We start from the raw sequence: 18,823 nt of genomic DNA on the forward strand, positions 1-18,823 counted from the left end.
TGATCCTTAGCCCGGAGAGCACACCTAACCCACCCATCAATAAAACAATGACCACAAATACTTTGACCACTAATTTCACAAATCCATGACCACTAATGTCATAAATCCAAGACAGAAAGACCTTCCCCACCTGCAGACCACACAAAAGAATCCATACTCTGAATAGAGGAGAATCGAAGAGCGCATGAGTAGAGGAGAGGGTAACATAAAGGGACCCGAAATTCCGATCAGTACCAGCCGCTGACAGCACCAAGGAGCCTCATGGGAGTCACTACCCAGCAAGCCAACCATAGATTATGCAGCAGTGTAACTCTCCATCCCCTGTCTACCTTATTTGCTGTCCCAAGGTGTTCTTAGAACTCTGTGAATAGGGGCGCCAGGGTGGCTCAGTCAGTTAAGCATCCAACTCTTGATTTCAGCTCAGGTCATGATCTTGGGGTCTTGGGATTGGGCCCCACGTCAGGCTCCGTGCTGAGCATGGAAACTGCTTGAGATTCTCTCTCTCTCTCTCCCCCTCTCTTTCTGCCCCTCCCCCTGCTTGTGTGCTCTCTCTCACTCCCTATAAATAAATAAATAAAAGTTAGATTTAAAAACAACCAAAGAAAACCAAAACAAACAAACAAAAAAGCCCTATGAACAAAGACAGGGCCTGGATACTTAACAGTTCCCCCACTAGGGATGCTGGTAACTCAAAGGGGAACCTTCCAAAGCTGTCCATAGATGAAGCCAGCAGAAATCTCCCACAGAGGTTGGACAGGGACTAGAAATTTCACAACTTCACCACATTCTTCAGAAGCAGACATAAGGGTCTCCCTTGCAGAATTCAAGCCATCTTGCTGACCAAGGATTACCTATAATTTGGATTCTTCCTCATATAAACACAGTGTTCTCCTTCTATCCTGGTTGAACCCCGGGCTTAAGGTTCCCTGATGTTCCAGGACTTAGATCCAGAAAGACAATCTATGGATAGTACACTTTGTCAGATGCCAGGTCAGCCCCCCAGAGATTTCCCTGGAAGAAAGGGGTGACAACACTGGCCTTACAGGCTCCAAACAGAACAGCCTCCCTTGGTCTGTGTTAAGTACTTTCTACCAAGAATCTAGTGCCTTTGTCTCTGGACAGAATGAATTTGTTTTCTCACCACTTCTATTTTATTATTTCACTCCCTCCAGGCACAAGTCACCATTATAGATAAGCCATTTTTCTCAGAGTAAAGGAAATTAAACTCAGCTGCATTAATAAATGGAGCTCTAATTTTTTTTCTCCATTTTTCCTCAACAGCTTTGCAGATGGTATTCAGGAACAAAGCATCTGTATCTCCTCGTGCAGAGGGGAAAAAAAAAAAAAAAGACTCTTCTGGACCCATGGGCTCCCTGTGTAGGCGCTGTGTAATCAAAAAGCTGGAGGTAGCAGGACCCAACCCTTCTGCCCAACACACCTTGAGCCAAGGGCCTCTTTCATATGCATTCTAGTTACGTGCTCAAAAAGGGAAACACGATTGGTCAGTAATTGCAAGCCCAGCCACTCTAAGTTTTGCCTTTTACATTATCAAAGATTTTTTAAAAATTGTTATACTCAGTTTTATAAGGCTACGATAAGATACACTCATATGGAATTTGGTGGGAGGTGGGGGAGTAAGAGATATCTTTGTATATTTATGTGATAGAATGATGTATGTCCATTAAAATTAAAATTGTGGAAGAATACTTAACATCATAGGGAATGCTTCTGTGATATTAATGAAAAAGCAGATTACAAAATATCATCTCTTGTGTAATTCTATGTTTAAGAATATATGAATGGATTATACACATTAAACCACAGTTTGAACATAAAAGATGGCAGATACTTTTATACTTTTATTTGTGGTTTCTGTATTTTCCAAATTTTCTACCATGACTATGGTATGGCTTTTGATTTCAGATAAAACAAAACAAAACACACTTGGCTTCTAGTAAAACATAATCGCAGGAGAATATTCTCCTTATATGCCTTCTCTTATATAAAGAAAGGCTGTCTTGGTTGCAGTTAGAAATCATACATTCATTTGCTAATTTGCCAAGTATTAATTTAGCTCCTACTACATGTCAGAGCATCTCTAAGTGCTGGTGATAATGTGAGGGCAAGGCAGGCAAAGTCCACTCTTATGGAGCAGACATTTTAGTGAAGGGAGACAGTCCACAAATAAGACAAATAATTAACAAGTGTTCCGTAGTGCTAACCACCCAGGGTGATGGCATGAAAGAGAATAAATGGGTAGGCTGGGAAAACTAACAGAATTGGGTAGTTAGGGAAGACTTTCCAAGGAGCTGAAATCTGAGCTAAGACTTAAAAGAAACAGCCAGCCTTATGAAGACCAGAGGAAAAGCTCTTCTAGGTAGATGAAAAAGCTTGTGCAAATGTCCTGAGGTAACAACGAGTTCACTGTTCTCCTTGTATTCGAGGGGAACAGGAAGACCAGTATTATGGGAACACAGAGATTCAAGAGGAGAGCAGGAAATGGTCTAAGGATAGGCGGGGGGCAAAGTGTAGACCAGAGCAAGTAGCTTAGTTTTTATCATAACTAGATCTGAGTTCCATTTATAAAATATCACCTGCCTGCTGTGTGGGAAATATGGGTGGGGGGAGAGGGATTGGAGTAGAAGCAGAGATACTATTTATCCAAGAGTCAGAATGGCTGCAGCTGGGGTGGTACAGTGGCCAGGATTCTGGGATATATTTGAAAGGTTAAAGTGAATAGGATTTTGCAGATGGATTTGACAATTTAGTATCTTATGACCACTGGGTAGTGGGGGGGAGAGCAACCACAGGACATGGGCTTTTAAAATCAGACTCCTGGGGGCACCTGGGTGGCTCAGTCAAACATCTGTTAAGTGTCTGACTCTTGGTTTCAGCTCAGGTCATGGTCTCCTGGGTTGTGAGATGGAGCCTTGCGTCAGGCTCCGCACTCAGCGGGGAGTCTGCTTAAAGCTTCTCTCCCTCTGCCCTGTCCTCCACATGCTCTAAAATAAATAAATCTTTTTAAAAATTAAAATAAAACCAGACTCCTCTATTCAGGATGGGGCAAGTGCTAGGAAAGAGTCTGGTCCGGGAAGGAATGGAACATGTCCCTAATAGAAGACAGGAAGGGAGATCCATGCAGGTTGTTACTCCAAAGAACAGGGCAAGGCCTCCCCGACCACCAGGGTTGGGGCTGGGAGTGTGGCCTAGTCCCAGAGAGAGGGGCCATTAAGGTCCTAGGGGAATAGAGTACCAGGGCAGCACCAGGGCAGAGACTCAGGAAAAGGAGCAAGGCTGGCATGAGGACCAGAAGGAGAAGGGCAGAGCAACAGAGCAAGGCTTGGAGCCTGATCCAGAGCACGGTGCTTCAGCTTCTCAGTGCCCCCCCTCTGACCCCCACCAGGTCCGGGCTGTAGAGTCAGGGTGAGGCTGAGCCTGTATTCAGAGGCAAAATTGTGCAGAGGGGCTCAGGCAGGGACTGACAAGCCCACAGATCACAAGGGACACTCTAATTTTCGAATACGGATACTCCTTCCTTTAACCACAAAATCTAGTCTATGTTCAGATGATCAAGTGGGTCGTCCTGAATCCCTATTTATTTCCCTTTGAGCCAAAGCATCTGCCCATTTTCACATTTCCTATGCTGAAGTGGAGGTTTGGGGGTTTAAAAAGTTTCCAAATTGGACCTCTCTGCTAAAAGGAGGCGTTAAAGGATGTGAGGGCTCTTTCAAGTGGGGAAACATTCATTTTATATTCCCTTTTAAACTAGCTAGCTGCTATCAATTTTCAATTTTATGCCGGCAATTTGCAACTCACAGAAAGAAAGGGGAAAAACTGTAACCCTGCTTTTATAGATCATTGGGCCCCGTGCTTATTGTTTCATTAGCCACATTTAAGAACATGTTGCATCCTTTTTGTTTCCCAGAGCACTGACAGATGATTCAAAAGCACATTTTTAAGAACAGCAGCAATTTGGGGAGAGCGTTATGCAAGAACAGCCAGAGTGGTGAAGAAACACAGAAATCCTCTCATCTCGTTTTATGAGAGAGTGAGATCCAAGTCATATCAGTGTCCAGCACGTACCAGATACGATGTGCTTCTTGAATGAATGAAGGAACACACGAATGAATGAATGAAATGAACACAGTCCCTCTCTCTCTCTTTAGCCAATACTCCCCCCAGTACCAGAGAGCCCCCACTAAGGCTGTGTCCTGTGCACACTCAGAACGTGGATCTGGCCCCCTTGTAAGTCAGGGACGTGGGGCTACCACAGAGACTTTGGTGGGAGTGACACAGCACCTGCCACGTAGCTTGACAGAGGCTCAGCCTGTGCTTGGGTGACTCACCCTGCTTTGCCAGCGTGAAAGCCCAAAAGCATGTAGAATGGCGTGTCACCACCGTAACTAGAGCGCACAGATCTCACGTCTATTTTAGGAATCTGCGGTTTTGGCATGAACAGAGATTTCAGAGTTTCGAAAACATGCCCTGTTCTTCCTTGTAGACTCATCTGGAAGATCTACACCAGTTGTATCTGGACCTATTTGGAGGATGGGGTGGGTGGGAAATGCTGGTGCATACTTAGGAATAAATGCATATATGTTTGTAAATTAGATACATACACAGCTGTCTTCATGCAGTATGTCCATTAGAAAAGTTACATAATAGGAACTTCCTAGAAGGTGATAAAAGTAAAACACCAATAGAAGTCTGAATCGTTTCCTCCTCCACCCCAGCGGGCCATGCATGCCCCCCCACCTGGAAGCCATGGCTCTAGGACCCCCAACTCACCATTAGCCAAACGCCGCAAGAGGCTTACCCCCACCGTAGATGGCATTGGACATGCCCTCCAGTGGACACCCCCAACATCTAGCCTGTGCCAACTGACCAGAGCCTTTTCTCTTCTGTTTTTGTTACCTATTTTTTTACTGTGTCATAGAATCCAGAAACTTCTGAGATCAGAAAATCAACTTAGAACATGTTATCCTTACTATTCCATGAACATATTATAATTTCCTTATACGACTCTCTTCCTCTAACTGTGTCAACATATACCATTGCCGCAGACACTAAAAATTTTAATATGCTCAAACCGTTAAAAATGATTTAAAAATAAAACAACCAGAGCCTCTTTCCTGAACCCTGCCCATACTGCCCATATTGCCAGGGACCTACCATTACAGCTCTAGCTACAAGAGTAGATCTGGCCCAACGCCCTCTTCCACCTAATTCTGTGTCTTCAAAGAAAAGCAGGGAGGGAGGGAGATTCTGTGAGATCCTGCCTCAGTCTAAGCCTGGGTATCACAAAGAACTTTGATTTAACACGACCAAACCACTAGCAAAAACGCTGGAAAACAGAACCCAGTGCTGATCTGGAATGCATCTTCCGAATGACAATGGTTTAGTACCATTTTCACTTTTCCCCTCCTGCGGTTTCTTAGGGACGTGATGGGAGCACTTACTTGTCTACGTGCCAAGCAAAATGTCCCTCCACCGCAGACCACACTCTGGCTGTCACGACTACTCACACTTACGTTCTCCCCTGGCTCACATCCCAACCCTCAGAGACCATGACCGGATTACTTCATGGGACACTCGACTGACAGATTTTTTCCACCCCAGCTGAATCCTTTAAAGCAATTAATTACTACTCCTCAAATACAGCAGCCAAGCTCCAACCTGAGCAGGAGCGCGATTTGGGAAGTTCTGTACTGAACGGCTTTCACTAATGAATCAGAGATCCTTCACACGGAGTAATGAGCAAACGAGTAATTAGAACTTGGCCCAAAGTGAGCCATTCCTTATTTAACAAACTCAACTTTAAAATCAGAATGTGATTCCCAGAAGGCAACACGCTTCCTGCTCAAAGTCTGGGCTTTCCCCTCCAAGGACGTCTGCCTGGTGTGGCACCCACTCTGTCCCTGTTCCAAGGCGAGGTGGCGCTCTCCAGTGTGCTCGAGGTCTCCAAGGAGTCCCTAGGTCCTGGCACGCTGTGATCGAAAACCCAAGGCTCAAGCCCCGCCCCAACCTTACAGCAGCTCCTCTGAATCACAGACTCCCTGCACTTATAAAAGTCATCTCTTTTTTAATTATGTCAAATGAATTATGAAAATAAATGCAGTCCTTCAGTGACTGGTTCTGTTTTAGCCATTTGAGGTGTGTCTGATGTCATCTAAGGTATCCGGGCCAGGAATCTGACAACCAGGACCTGATTGCCACCCCGGGATTAGCCAGCTAGTGACTTTGGGCAAACTGTCTCCCCTCTCTGGGCTTTCTCGTGTGTAGAATACCAAGGGGGGGGAGCTAGATCAGGAACTGGCAAACTTCTCTTCTAAAGGCCCAGACAGCAAATTTGATGCTTTATCAGCCAAGAAGTAAAATCAAGGATATTATGTAGGTACTTATATAATCATTTAAAATGTAACCATTAGCTCTTGGGCCAGGAACAAAAAAGGGTGGGGGGCATTAGGCCAGCCACAGGCCATAGTTTGCTGATATCTGTGCTAGACCATCCTCTAGCCCCCAAAAGGGGTGAAAAACATTCCTGTCCCCAAGTTCCCATTCTCATTGTAAAAGGCCGAATGCCATAGTCTTGGAATTTGACGTTGATATTAAGCAAAAGAATCAAGTTTAGAGCTAGAAAGTAGTTGACAGGTATTCAAGCCCACTCTTCTTACCTTATCAGCCAAGAAAAATGAGGCTCTGAAAGATGGAGCATCTTGTCTATGGTCCCCTGACTGGTGCGAGGTGCCAAGACCAGACTGCATATGTCCTCACTTGTCCAAGGCATCAGTGCAGACACAGAGCCATTACCCAAAGCAAGGCTATGCTTACACTGAGGAATACGGTAATTCATAAAATGAACAGTTCATGGAATTAGCCAACAATAGAACTGAAATGAGGCACGCTGTTGGTGTCTTATGATGTAAAATATAAAATCCTTGCAAGATAAAATGCACTTAAATGGGGGCGCCTGGGTGGCACAGCGGTTAAGCGTCTGCCTTCGGCTCAGGGCGTGATCCTGGCATTCTGGGATCGAGCCCCACATCAGGCTCCTCCGCTATGAGCCTGCTTCTTCCTCTCCCACTCCCCCTGCTTGTGTTCCCTCTCTCGCTGGCTGTCTCTGTCTCTGTCGAATAAATAAATCTTTTAAAAAAAATGCACTTAAATGGCATTGGAACCAAGGCATTTAGCTTCCTTACAGCAGGGTAAATACTTCAAATTTCAAAGATCTCCTTCAAGTGAACAAACTTCTTAGGAGTCCTTGAGCGGCCAGTAAATACCAGAAACCAAAGTTCCAAAGATGGAAACCAACCCCAAAGAAAAGCACAGAAAGGGAAGGTGGAAACTTTTTGAGGAGCTCACAAATGTAAATTGGAGGAGCTCACTCAGGCCTTTATCTTGGCCCCTGCGTTGTGCTTGGCATCTCCTACCCTACCCCGCCCCAAACTGTGGTTCCTTCTTCCAGAATTCAATAGATGTGATAACAAGTTCTGCACTTTGACTTAGCCAATCTAATGCTGCAGTTATAAATAAACCCAGAGGCTTTCTTCTGCTCTGTGGAGGCTCCTGACTCCTACAGAACCAGGTTTGGCTGCTGTGTATCTACCAGCAGAGGGAAACTGGGGGTGCCATTAAATGAGGAAGTTCAGGAGAACCCAAACTTGGGCAATGCTAAAATGATGCTTGAAAGAGCCTTTTTAGGAGTGCCTTCTTATTCAGGATATTAATCCATTTATCTGCATTTGTGTTAAATGTGTTACCAATTCATTGTTTGACCTAAGGTTCAATTTATGGTGTATCTTCATGCGCTAATGTTTTCAACATTAAGCAAACAAAGCAGGAATTTCAAAAACCATACACAAGAGATGATTGCATGGCATTACAACAGAGAGGGAAGGAAACTGCTAACACATTTACATTGATTGCCTCTAAGAAGTGGGACAATCTGGGAGGTGATTTTTTTCTGTTTTAGTAGTTTCTCAATTTTCTAGATCATAATCAGTTTTATAATAAGAAAATAAAGACAAATAGTAAGCACAAACCCTGTGGCAGGTACAAGTGCAATTAGAGCTGGTGCTAATTGGTCTGCTGTCACCAGATAGCAGTAACCACAAGGGCAAATGTGGTTCCATAGGATTTATGAACAACTCCTACTGTTTGATAGAATACAACATAAAAGAAATCTCCAAAAAACCCAGCACATTATTCCTAATGCACATCCTGACCTACCCTAAGCCAAGGGAAGAAATTACTTAGCACAAGGGGGAAAATGGCAGGGAAGACACCAAAGCCATGAGAAGATGGTACATTTGTCTGAGCCATAGCTATGGAACTCCACAAAGAAGAAAAGAGGGAGAACTGTCACATCTGATCAGCAGGAAGAGGACTAGACTCAGTGGAGAGTGGAAAAAGGAATTCACAAGCAGCGTAACCATAGCAGCCTTGGGCTATTAGAGACTTCATCAGTGATGTGACTGGAGCAACTGTGTTAGTATATGACTGGCTCTGCCTTGTATGATGTTGAAAGACACACACACACAGAGTGGAATGGGAAAAAAAAAAAAAAAGATCCATCTGTATGTTGCCTACAAAGAGACTCACCTTGGATCTAATGACACATGCAGACTGAAAGTGAAGGGATGGAAAACATTTACTGTGCAAGTGGAAAAAAACCAAAAGCTGCAGTAGCAATACTTACATCAGACAAAATAGACTTTCAAACAAAGACTGTGTAAGAGACAAGGGCATTATATAATGTTAAAGGGATCAATCCAACAAAGGGATATAACAATTGTAAATACCTATGCACCCAATACTGGAACACCTAAATTTATAAAGCAAATATTAACAGACATAAAGAGAGAAATTTATGGTAATACAATAGGAGTAGGGGTCTTTTAATACCCGACTTACATCAATGGACAGAGCACCCAGGAAGAAAATCAGTAAGTGTCTTTGAATGACACGTTAGACCACATGGACATAACATATATACAGAACATTCTATCCAAAAACAAAAGAATACACATTCTTTCCAAGTGCACATGAAACATTTTGATGTTAGGCCACAAAACAAATCTCAATAAATTTAAGAATACTGAAATCATGCCACACATCTTTTCTGACCACAATGGTATAAAACTAGAAATCAATAAGAAGAAAAAAAAAACTGTAAAAAACACAACCATATGCAAGCTAAACAATATGATACTAAACCACCAGTGGGTCAACAAAGCAATCAAAGAAATTTTTAAAATATAAATAAAAATGAAAACACAACAGTCTATATTTTGGAAATGCAGCAAAAGCAATTCTAAAAGGGAAATACAGTGATACAAGCCCCCCTCGAGAAATAAGAAAATCCTCAAACAATCTAACCTTACTAAAGCAACTAGAAAAAGAAGAAAAAACAAGTGAAAAGTGAGTAGAAGGAAATAATAAAGATCAGAGAATGAAAGAGAGACTAAAAAACAATAGGAAAGGTCAATGAAACCAAAAGCTGGTTCTTTGAAAAGATCCACAAAATTGATGAACCTTTAGCCAGACCCGCCAAGGGAAAAAGAGAAAGGACCCAAATTAATAAAATTAGAAACAACAGAAAAGTAACAACTGACACCACAGAAATACAAAAGATTACAAGAGAATACTACAAAAAATTAAATGCCAACAAACTGGACAACCTAGAAAAAATGGATAAATTCCTATAAACAGTCTTCCAAAACTGAACCAGAAAGAAATAGAAAATCTGAACAGACTGATCGCTAATAGCAAAATTTAACTGGTAATCAAAAACCTACCAAAAAATAAAAGTCCAGGACCAGATGGATTCACAGGTGAATCCCATAAAACACTGAAAGAAGAGTTTATACCTATTTTCCTGAAATTATTCAAAAAGATAGAAGAGAAGGGAAAGCTTCCAAATGTATTCTATGAGGCCAGTATTACCCTGATACAAAAGCCAAAGATAATACATAAAAAGAAAACTATAGGCCAATATCTCTGATGAACATAGATTAAAAAAAATCCTCAACATAAATATTAGCAAACCACATTTAACACTACATTAAAAGAGTCATTTACCATGATCATGTGGGATTTATTCTGGGGATGCAAGGATGATAAAATAACTGCCAATCAATCAATGTGATACACCACGTTAAGAAAATAAAGGATAAAAATCATATGATCATCTCATAGATGCCCAAAAAAGCATTTGACAAAACTCAACATCGGTTCATGATAAGGACTCTCAACAAAGTGGGTTTAGAGGGAACATACCTCAACATAATAAAGGCCATAAATTACAAACCCACAGCTACTCAGTGGAGAAAAACTGAGAGCTGTTTCTCTAAGATCAGCAACAAGACAAGGACATCCACTCTCGCTACTTTTATTCAACATAGTACTGGAAGTCCTAGCCACAGCAATCAGACAAGAAATAAAATGCATCCATATTGGGGCACTTCGGTGACTCAGTCAGTTAAGCATCTGACTCTTGATTTAGGCTCAGGTCATGATCTCAGGGTCCTGGGATCAAGCCCCATGTTGGGCTCCTCATTAGTGGGAGTCTGCTTGAGAATTCTCTCTCTCTCTCTCTCTCTCTCTGTCTCCCTCTGCCTCTCTCCCTGTTCTCTCTAAAATAAAATATAAATAAATCTTTATAAAAATGCATCCGTATAGATGAACCATGAGAGACTATGAACTCCGGGAAACAAACTGAGGGTTTCAGAGGGGATGGGGGTGGGGGGATGGGTTAGCCTGGTGATGGGTATTAAGGAGGGCACGTATTGCAATGAGCACTGGGTGTTATATGCAAACAACGAATCATGGAACACTGCATCAAAAACTAATGAAGTACTTGTATGGTGACTAACATAATAAAAAAATTAAATTTAAAATTTTTAAAAATGCATCCATATTAGTAAAGAAGAAGTTAGACTGTCACTATTTGCAGATGATATGACGCTGTATATAGAAAACCCTAAAGACTCCACCAAAAAACTACTAAAAGTAATAAACGAATTCAGGAAAGTTGCAGGATACAAAATTAATACCCAGTTATTGGATTGGTATTAATCAGTACTAATAGGATACTAATAACAAAGTAGCAGAAGGAGAATTTAAGAAAACAATCACAGTTACAATTGTACCAAAAAGGATAAAAATACTTAGAAATAAACTTAACCAAAGAGGTGAAAGACCTGTAATCTGAAAACTATAAAACACTAATGAAAGAAACTGAAGACAACACAAGCAAATGGAAAGATATCCCATGTTCATGGATCAGAAGAATTACTATTGTTACAATGTCCATACTACCCAAAGTAATCTACAGATGCAATGCAATCCTTATCAAAATACCAACAGCACTTTCACAGAACTAGAACAAATAATAATAAATAATAATAAAGATTGCTGAAGCAATCTTGAGAAAGAAGAACAAAACTGGAGTTATCACAATCCCAGATTTTAAGATATACTATAAAGCTGCAGTAATCAAAACAGCATGGTACTGGCACAAAAAGTAGTCACATAGATCAACAGAATAGAGACCCCAGAAATAAACCCATGATTATAGGGTCAACTAATCTATGACAAAGGAGGCAAGAATACCCCACAGGAAAAAAGACAGTCTCTTCAACAAATGGTGTTGAAAACTGGACAGTGACATGCAGAAGAATGAAACTGGACCACTTTCTTATACCATACACAAAAACAAACTCAAAATGGATTAGAGACCTAAATGTGAGACTTGAAACCATAAAAATCCTTGAAGACAGCACAGGCAGTAATTTCTCTGACATTGGCAATAACATTTTTCTAGACATGTCCCTTAGGAGCAAGCAAAAGCAAAACAAACACGCACAAGCAGGGACACACACACACAAACAAAAGCAAAAATAACCTACTGGAATTACATCAAAATAAAAAGCTTCTGCACAGTGAAGGAAACTATCAACAAAAAGAAAAGGCAATCTGCTGAATGGGAGAAGATATTTGCAAATATATCTGGTAAAAGGTTCATATCTAAAATGTATAAAGAACTTACATAACTCAACAACAAAAACCCAAACAATTCAATTAAAAAATGGGCAGAGGACTTGAATAGACATTTTTCCGAAGAAGACATACAGAAGGCCAACAGGCATATGAAAAGATACTCGACATCACTAATCATCAGGAAAATGCAAATCAAAAACCACGATGAGATATCACCTCATACCTGTCAGAACGGCTAAAATCAAAAAGACAAGAAATAACAAGTGTTGGTGAGTATGTAGAGAAAAAGATGAGAACGTAAACTGGTGCAGCCACTATGGAAAACAACATGGAAGTTCCTCAAAAATTAAAAATAGAAATAGTATATGATTAAGTAGCTTCACTACTGGGTATTTACCCAGTAGAAACAAAAACACCAATTCAAGAAAATATATGCACCCCTAGGTTTCTTGCAGCATTATTTACAATATCCCAGATATGGAAGCAAGCTAAGTGTCCACCAGTGGATGAATGGATATGGAAGATGTGGTATAGACATATACTATGCGGCCATAAAAAAGGATGAAATTGTGCCATTTGTGACAACATGGATGGACCTAGAATTATGCTAAGTGAAATAAGTCAGACTGAGAAAAACAAATACCATATGATCTCATTCATACATGGAATCCCAAAAAATAAATGAACAAACAAACAAACATAAAGCAGAATCAGACCTATAAATACAGAGAACAAAATGATGGTTGCCAGAGGGTTGGGGGGAGGTCTGGGCCAAATAGATGGAGGGTGGGAGACACAGACTTCCAGTTATGAAATGAATAAATCAGGGAATATAATGCACAACATAAAGTCAACGATAATGTAATAGGGTTGTACGGTGACAGGTGGTAGCTACGCTTGTGGTGAGCAGAGCATAATGTATAAATTTGTCAAATCACTATGCTGTACACCTGAAATAATGTAACATTGTGTGTCAACTATACTCAGATAAAAATAAAAGGAAGACCCTAAGATGGGAAAATGCAGTAGGCCCACAGATCACCTGTTATGTGTTGGGCTGGAGAGGGTGGGGTCAAGGGTATGGCATGCTTGGTGATGAGGACAGCACTCCTTTCATATGCTCAAAATGTCTTCTTCACAGGTTCACATACAGCCTTTCTAGAATTTCAGTGACATCATCTTAAGCAATCTAGGTTTAGGGCTAAACACTGTAAACAACCCTTTATACGCACCCTCACCCCTCCACACACAGAGCCCCATCCGTGACACATGCATGCACTCAAACAACATGCACAAACACACATTTACAGGGACACACACACACACAGTTAAATGGCGGCATAGCAGAGCTAATTTTACTACTCTCCTTAATTTCCATCTATTCTACTCCATCGATTCCATCACCTCTTTCATTTTCCATCTACTCCACAGGCATAGACATGTTCTCAATCACATGCAAGCGCAGCTTCAAGCCACCCTCAATCCAACCACCTGGAAGACACTCCTTTATGAACATTCTGGTGTCTCCACTGTGCTTTCGCTTTGCTAGCAGGAAGGTGTCAAACACTTTTAACTCTTATTTAGTTTTTTCTACCAACGGGAAGAAAGCATGGTTTCCTGCCTATTTATTTATGCCAGCCGGCCCCGTTACTCTGGTAGACAAGAATGATGTTCACTGGGTGTCACTAATTGCCAGCCACGAAGTCCCACATGATTAATGTTATTCACTTTCTTTACCATAGTCCAGCATTTTTCTCGAACAAAAAATACACTCCACCACGCATTTTGCTGCCTACACTATGGAGACCCTACCTCCGTATGGCATGTGATTTTATTCAGATTAATGACTCCTTAAAATGCCACTTTTCCCCAGAACGATTCCCACTTTCAATTTTCTTCTTCTCCCGAAATTTTCATAAGCTCCACGTGACACTTTGCAAATGGTTTGCCCATTCTCACGGAAAGTTTGTCCTAGCACGAATCTACTTGGATCCCGTAACTGAGCAACTCCGGGGTAATGCTGAAAACTTTCCTGTTGCCTAGTGGTGCCTAGGAGCTGATTTCGTTTTTTCTCTACCCAGACGCCGCCAACTTCAGAGCTAATCCTCCAGCTGTCCTGTCATATGAATGAATGCGGTCACCCGTTCTCCCAGAGCGCCACTGGGAGAATCTGGGCAATAATGCTCTCCACAGCTGTCTTTGAGAGGCATGAAGCTCTAGGAAGAATAAAGAGAGCTTGTCAGACAAATGAGTGGTTATAACCCTGGAGAGTCATGATGGCAGCACAGATGTGAGACGAGGTGCCAGGATCTCCCCAGGACCTCACAGAGACTGTGCCTCCAAAGGTCAGGGTTAGGACCTTGTTTCTTCTCCCAACTTGATTTTTTTAAAAATTCCTAACCAGACAACTCATTAAACTCAGACTTCCAACCTTGACCTGTTCATGGATCCAGTTCCAAAATGTGTGATTTGAAACTCATCAAGAATTGGAACCACTCTACAGGGCTGGGGAATAGTGAGGTCCAAGTGTCCTCCACTCCATGTCTGAAGCTCAGCAAAGCAATGCAAAGTATGTAACTCTCTCAATGGCTCCAATGTCTAAATGAAATCATTTTTGCTATTGACTCCCTGTGTGATACTGACATGTCACTTAAGCCTTCCTGTGCCTCAACAGTCTCATCTATAGAGGCTGAACTCGGGGGTGGCTCAGTTGTTAAGCGTCTGCCTTCGGCTCATGATCCCAGGGTCCTGGGATTGAGCCCCACTTTGGTCTCCCTGCTCAGCGGGAAGCCTGCTTCTCCCTCTCCCACTCCCCCTGCTAATGTTCCCTCTCTCCCTGTGTCTCTCTGTCAAATAAATAAAATCTTTAAAAAATAATAAAAAATAAAGAAGCTGAACTCTTCACTCTCAGAGTCTCAGAGACAAGGGCAGAACCTGGACAGGAAGTCCACAAGCTGCTCACCTGAGGGGTAAGCAGTGACCCCGTCTCAACAACTCTACCACTTTACTAGCTTGGATGCACTGCCTCCTCCCTAGTTCCGCTCCCTCTGCCTCATTCAGCCCTTGTTTATCTATTTTCTGGTCTTATACAATGGTTCCTCTGTGATCTCTGTGCCTCCAACTTAGAGATTCTCAACCAGGGAGCAATTTTGTTCCCCAGGAGATACCTGACAATACCTGGAGACATTTTTGGTTATCAAGATAGATGGGGTACTACTGGCATCTACTGGGTAAAAGCCAAGGATGCTACTTTACATCCTGCAATGCTCGAGACAGTCACCAACCAACAAGAAATTATCCAGCTTAGAAGGTCAATGGTGCTGATGTTGAAAAACTCTGCTCCAGGCACAGCTGCCTCGAATCTGCCCTCTCTACACCACCAATGATATAAAACATAATTCCAATCAGGCCATTTCCATGTCTGAAATCCTCCAGTGCCTCCCAAGTGTCTTCAGGTTAAAGTCTAAACTCTCCTAGCAAGTCACAGAGACCCATCATGACCTGGTCCTTTCTTAACTTTGCCTTGCCTTTCACTTTTTCCCTGACCTTTCTTCCCCAAAGCCACACCAGCAACCAATGCAGGTAGACCAGACCACTCACAACTCCCTCTGCCTGCCAGTCTCACCCACCCATTCCTTGACCTACCAATTCTAGGTCAGACACTCTAATCAGACTAAAAGGGAACAAGATCCTCTCCAGGCAGCTTGAGGCACTGATATCTCATGAGGCACTCAGAAAAGTGAGCACGCTTTCCATCAGCAGAGGCAGAACCTACTCGGCACCTCTGTGATTTCACTTGTCTCCCCAACAGGCTGCGAGCCTTCAGGAAGACATTGTCTACATTATTATAAAGCCACAACAACCTGCACGTGCTAAGTGTGGTCAACCAGTTGTATCAGTTGTATTTGTCACAGATGTTGCATCAAGGAATGAAGGAATTAGCTTCTTTCAGTTTGGCTCTTGTTCCGGCAAAAAAAAGTACGAAAATATCAAAATACAAAGATGAAACTAAATTCATCACATTGTATGTGCCAGAAAAGACAGTCCAACCACAAAGGTGGAGATATCATTGTTTAAAGCGGTGGTCTCTGTCTCTCTTCTCTTTATATACCAGAGAAATACAAAACTATAAAATAAGTATTTAACCCTATGGATTGTCTAAGTTCCATTGCCTGATACTCAAAGACAAGACACTTGGAGCAGAATCAGACTCTAAAATAGTAACAGAGATACGATGGTATCAAGAACACAGCGCTAGGTTCACTGTGGGAATCATAACTCTGAATTTCATGGGACCTAAAATGATTTTGCTCTCTTTCCGTAGATCGAGAAGGTCATTCCATCTATTGGACACTTAACAATACTGTCGTTTTTACTTCTTTTCTAGTCGATTCTATATCCTGGAGATTGATAGGATTTTCTTGAGCTTCAAAACCCACAAGATGTTCCATAAGGGGACTGCCTAATAAAAAAAGTTTTATTAGACATTTATAGAGCCATTTTGGACTTTTAAGAGAGAAACCTATCAGTTTGACTTTATAGCTGGTGAAAAATTTAAGATTCTTCTTTAAAGTAACTGGAAAAATTGAAAAGGTGGCTTATGGATTCTTATCACATGTCATGAAAAAAATTTTTTATTGCAGTTAATTATAACGTATGTGTTTCTTGTCCACAGCATTCGTGTTCAAGTCGAGGTTAGGATTTAGCAACAGAACCTCTTTATAGAAAATGGAGCAAAATGGCTTTTAATTGAATGGGGTAAAGGTCCAGGGGAAAGCTTGCCCATCTCCCTGTTATACCCTGGAGGGTGACTCCTGGGGTCAGAGTGGCCTGACTTCCATATTCCCCATGGAATCTCTGTTCTTATCTAGGTTTCCATCTTTGTAAACAAGACACAGTCACAACTCCAGAGTTGGGTTGTTCCTTTTCCCTTCCTCTTCTCCATTCAACCTGGGGAGAATCATGACCCCCAGAAAAAGGGATTTCCATTAAACCAAATATTCCAGGTATAGGAGCGTGTAGGGGTCAAGGGCAACCCACCCAAAATGTATCACGGTGCATATTGATTTTTTTGAATTGAAGCTACTTGGTAAGCAACCAGTGCAAGGACCCTCCTCTGTCCCGCTGAGAGCGGGAAACAAATCTGCCTTATGAAAAACACCCTCCCCCTAATGAGAAGTAAGAAGATATCCTTGTCAGGATGCCTGGGTGGCTCACTCAGTTAAGCATCTGCCTTCAGCTCAGGTCATGCATCGGGCTACTTGCTCAGCAGGGAGCCTGCTTCTCCCTCCCTCTGCTTATGAGCTTGCGCTCTCTCTCTCTCTCTCTCTCTCTCTCTCTCTCTCTCTCGGACAAATAAATAAATAAATAAATAAATAAATAAATAAATAAAATCTTAAAAAAAGAAAAAAAAAGACATCCTTGTAACCAGAGATAGGGACTTCAAAGCCAAGAAAGCTGTAGAAACAAACCTTGTTATTTTTTTCTAATCTATTAGACCTTAGCCTAAAGTCTGCTTAGAATTCCCACTGGGTGTTATACGCAACTAATGAATCATCGAACTTTACATCAAAAAGCAGGATGTACTGTATGGTGACTAACATAATAAAAAAACATTAAAAAAAAAAAGAATTCCCTCATAATTAAAGTTCCCAAACACCTGTTGTCTTTGTCCTGTCAATTCCTCCTAAGTTTATTGTCTCTTCGTCTAAAATGTATACAAATTTCCTGCTTTAATCATTTCTTTAGGTCTCAATTTCACTTTGGGGCCTCCGTGTGCACATAATTAAACTTGAGGGGTTTTTCTCCTGTTAATTTGTCTTACATAAGTTAAATCTTGGTCCAGCTGAAAGACCTCAAAGAGGAAGAATTTTTCCTTCTCTACAAGAGGAAGCCCAGAAAAATCACTGGGGATCAGAAATGAAAGCCACTTTTAGCACAGTTGAAAAATATACAAAATCAGAGAGGGTGCTGGAAAACGGACACAAGCCACAGGGACCCAGAGACCCTTGGGCTAAGAAAACTAACTTAGCATGGAACTTACACAGCTAGTTGTTAAGGCCAAGAGTACAGGCCATGCGTATACCAAGACCATTCGTTGTCATTATCTTGTGGCTCAGCTGGGGATAAGGATGTCTCCTGAGGCCCCACCCTTTCTGCTTTGCAATGCTTTCCTTCCACCCATGGCATTTGGGGGCATCTAAGCTGTCCAGTTCTCCTCCTAACCATTAAACTTCCTTTCAGGGAAAGATTTACTAAAATTACATACAGTTCAGTGTGAAGGAGCTGCTGCTACCTCTCCCAAGGGTATTTGCCTCCCAAGCCATACTCGCATTACAGGCTTACATTACGCATTACAGAGTTTTCCCCTGTGGACAGAGCTCTTGAATTGAAGCTGCAGGTGAAGGAGATCTTTTGGGGACAGAGAGACCCGCCCTCTTGAAACTGCCCAGTATCCAAATTTTAGATGATGGAACCAAGGTCACTTAAGGAAAAGCATGTTATGTTTGTGTTCAGGGTTCCACTAACTTTATTTTGAGTGCATTTTAAAATATACTTGGAAATTCATGTGTGAGATTTGCCTCATGAGGTGTCTCCAAAAGCAATGTGGGGAGAGTCTTCCCTAAAGAAAGTCAAGTCCTCAAAAGCAAAAAAAGCCTAGATGCACATACAGTACAGTCCTTAAAAATACGACAACTTTTGGGTTGAGGTGGACTGTCTGTATTTTAGCTTGTATCAAAACTATCAGAGAAAGGCCTATGGAAAATGGAATGTAAGTATGAAGAAATATTCAGGCAGAACGGAATGACCAGTATAAGACACT

The 18,823-nt window shown here is 41.8% G+C and overlaps 1 protein-coding gene and 1 long non-coding RNA gene across 4 annotated transcripts in view; one reads left to right on the plus strand and one right to left on the minus strand.

The window, feature by feature from the left end:
* Positions 1-1,839, plus strand: part of LOC123781404 (uncharacterized) — a 102,068-nt gene extending 100,229 nt beyond the window's left edge. For both annotated transcript variants that reach the window (XR_006776725.2, XR_006776724.2), the window contains exon 5: positions 1,282-1,839. This is a non-coding gene — a long non-coding RNA (uncharacterized LOC123781404). The remainder of the gene's footprint in view (positions 1-1,281) is intronic.
* The window catches only part of FRMD3 (FERM domain containing 3), a 287,242-nt gene that overhangs the window by 37,068 nt on the left and 231,351 nt on the right, over positions 1-18,823 (minus strand). The window lies entirely within an intron of this gene.

Source organism: Ursus americanus, chromosome 34 (assembly GCF_024610735.1).
Source record: "Ursus americanus isolate L20-20 chromosome 34, mUrsAme1.1.p, whole genome shotgun sequence".
Classification (NCBI taxonomy): Eukaryota; Metazoa; Chordata; class Mammalia; order Carnivora; family Ursidae; genus Ursus; species Ursus americanus.